The 3,525-nt window shown below is 44.2% G+C and overlaps 1 pseudogene; it reads right to left on the reverse strand.

Moving 5' to 3' along the window:
- Window positions 1-1,052: 1,052 nt before the first annotated feature.
- Window positions 1,053-1,343, reverse strand: LOC141374331 (non-histone chromosomal protein HMG-17 pseudogene; annotated as a pseudogene).
- Between the last annotated feature and the right edge of the window lie 2,182 nt (window positions 1,344-3,525).

Below are 3,525 nucleotides of genomic sequence, written 5' to 3' on the forward strand. Positions count from 1 at the left end.
TGACATTTAGCATGTTGTTTAACAACTTTTCACAAGTTGACCCTGACTTTCTGGAAATGAAATGAAAATGGCAGAATTACCAATCTGAAGATCCACAAGCTACAAAAAGAATGCTTTTGAGGGATGCCATCTCCATGGTGACACTGTAAAGTCCAGATTGCCTGACACACTGGGAACCACGTCTTGGGGTCAGGTTCCAATAGGTCTCCGGGTTTAAGGGAGTCAAGTCTATGTTGAAGGCAGAGAGGGAGAAGAGGACATAAACAATGAGTTTGCGTCTTTCCACACCACCAAGGCATTTGTGCCAAGGTGGCTCAGTGTGTCAACATCAAGGAATTCTCCTCTTGGAGACCAAGAGGAACTTTCTCAAAACTAGAAGGGAAAGGTGTTTTTCCCCTTGTTTTTTTTTGGTTTTGTTTTGTTTTGTTTTTTAATTTTATTTATTTACCTGAAAGAGAGTGATCGAGAGAGCAGAGCAGGGGTAGGGGCAGGGGCAGAGGAAGAGGAAGCAGACTCTTTGATGAGCGGGGAGCCCGATGCGGGGTTCGATCCCAGGACCCTGGGATCATGACCCAAGCTGAAGGCAGATGCTTCACCGACTGAGCCACCCAGGTGCCCCAGTGTTTTCCCCCTTTTATCAATCTAGCTTCGGAGATACTCTGTTAGTGACAATATACCCCTCCCCCAAAACAGAAATGAAGCACTGTGTGTGTTAACAACACAGTTTAAAAAAAAAAAAGTAAAACAAAATTCTGCGTTTTTATAAAACTTGATAAAAAAATAGTATTTCAGGGGCACCTGGGTGGCTCAGTTGTTAAGCGTCTGCCTTCAGCTCGGGGCATGATCCCAGGGTCCCAGGATCGAGCCCTGCATCGGGCTCCCTGCTCCGTGGGAAGCCTGCTTCTCCCTCTGCCTCTGCCGCTCCCCCCTGCTTGTGTTCCTTCTCTTGCTGTGTCTCTCTCCGTCAAATAAATAAAATCTTTAAAAAAAAAAAATAGTGTTTCAAACTGTGCGGTCACCAGAAGCACACAGTTATCAAAAATGCACATGCTTCACTTGGCATGTCCAGCACCTTCAGCTTCCTGTGCCTGGTCTGTTGGGGCACCTCGGTTTTCTTCGGTGTTATTCCCACCCTTGCCAGCAACAGCTTTCCCCTTTTGCCCTTTGGGTACCTTCTTTCCCTTCTTGGCAGGGGCCTTTTTAGGCTTGGGCTCTGGATTTGGAGGAACAGGATTAGCAGATACCCTTGCAGATCTTCTCTGTGGCTCATCCTTCACCTTGGCTTTTTCTCCTTTAGCATCCCCTTCAACCTTTCTCTTGGGCGTGGTGGCCATGGTGGCCATGGTGGCGGGACGTAGGCGCCGGACGCTGGGATGCAGCGATGCATGGGCTTTCGCTGGTCCAGTGGTCGTTCTCACCTTTTCTTCACACTGCTTGTAAGCTGTGTGACTTGGGCCAGATAAGGCACCCTAAGCCTCAGTGCTCTCATATGTAAAATGGGATACTACTCCATTTTCTTGTGTTCTAAGGAGTGCTTTATTTTTTTTTAAGGATTTTATTTATTTACTTGTCAGAGAGAAAAAGAAAGCACAAGCAGGGAGAGTGGCAGGTAGAGCGAGAAGCAGACTCCCTGCTAAGCAAAGTTTCCCAACGCGGGATTCGATCCCAACGCGGGACTCGATTCCAGGACCCCAGGATCATAACCTGAGCCGAAGGCGGACGCTTAACTGACTGAGCCACCCAGGCGTCCCTGTGAAGTTGCTATTAAACTGATGATGTCTTCCCATTGACAGCATTTGATAATTGAGAGATTGAGTCATTCCCTTCCAGGTTCTTGTATAGATTAAAGATTGTGTATGTAAGTGCTTGATACAGAGTCAGAGCTCAAGAAATGTTATTACATTTCAGTAACTTGGTCATAGGCTGTATTAGTAGTGAGTGACAAAGCCAAGATTGGAACCAAGTTTGTAACCATAGTTACGGAGCTTCTTCTCTATTAGCCTTAAATTCTGGCCCCAAATAGTGAGGGAACTAGCTCATTATATTTGCTGTGAGTCGGTCCCCCATGTCATGGCCCAGACTCCTTGATTCTTGTAATTCTGTCGGCTCTTCCTAATTCCTACTATGTTCACCAGGTATAAATCATGTCGAACCCATCATTTTAAAAATTGAAATTGTAATCCTTAAATCAACGCACACAGGACTTTTATAACTGTTATTTGTTACATTAAGTTGTTATGTTATCTTTTGGAGACTGAGCTTCTGGGATAATAGGAATGAGGTGAAGCATCAAATAGGCTAATAGGCAAATAGATAAATCTTAAAATTGTTGAAATGAAGTGAAGTCTTTAGCCGACTCCAAGGCTCTCTGCTTTGTGCTTCTCCTTTTTCTCCCAGAGGGAATCAACGATCCATCACCGTATTAGTGATTGGTGTCGGTGCTCCCCTAACCACTGGAAGTGACTCTGAGCTGGGGAGGGGAGTGTGGCCAAGGATCTCAACCACGAAGTTGGTGTAGTGGATGATGATGATGATGATGATGATGATGATTGTGATAATGATGCTTTTCCTGCCCAGCATCCAATCTTCCTTCTTTTCCATTGGAGAAACTCTGTCCTCCCTCCATCCCTGTGATTTGTTGGAGGTAGGATTCATTCTCGGCGTGGTTGAGAAACCTGGGCCAGGACAATCAGCACATTCTATCCCTTTGGCTACAATATTTGATTCAGGGATAAGTAAATCACTGAACATTTTTTGCTTAATCTAGTTTGAGTTTTAACTTTGTAATACTTTCAATTGAAGAAGTCCATCTTCACTAATATAATTGGAAATAAAGACCAGTTGGCAACTGAAGACACCCCTAATAGCCACAGGCTCACGCGGTAACTAAACCCTTAACGAGGAGTTGATGAGAATAGTTTTTCAGGGTCCCCTGGCACCATCAAGGAAGAGTCTTGCTCTGATGGACCAACCCAGGTGTAAAATCAGCCAGGCAGATATTTTCATTAGCCCTGAAGTTATCCTTGTACCACAAATCAATAACCTTTTTAAAATCACACCATTCCTTCTTCTTGAATCTCATGTTTATCAACTAATCCTTTGGACTTAATTTAGCCTTTCTTCTCTGGGAAGGGAGTACATACAGCACATGAACCCATACTCCGGGAAGTGTTCGGTAGGTAGTGCAAATAAATAAACTCATGGGTCTCGTTTGTAAGCGAACCTCCTGTGAATTCGATTATCATGAGTCAGTCCAATTAGTGAGCTCAACTTCGGATAATTTCACACATTTGAATTTCTGAACCTGCCAATTTGAAAATCATCACATCCCAAACAGAAATGATTAGTGGCAAGTAAAGAACCACCTTAAAGATGAGCTAAAAATACCAAATCTTTAAATTACCTATTTGTTGTTTTCTCGTGAGGGTGGAGTGGAGTTCGTGTTCTTTGAAATGTATTTCACTCATCTAAGAGCCTGGATGCATCGCGTTGGCAGTCAGTGAGGGTTTGGGGGCTGATGGACTT

Source organism: Callorhinus ursinus, unplaced genomic scaffold (assembly GCF_003265705.2).
Source record: "Callorhinus ursinus isolate GAN/ISIS: 27379988/994484 unplaced genomic scaffold, GSC_fseal_2.0 scaffold16, whole genome shotgun sequence".
Lineage (NCBI taxonomy): Eukaryota > Metazoa > Chordata > Mammalia > Carnivora > Otariidae > Callorhinus > Callorhinus ursinus.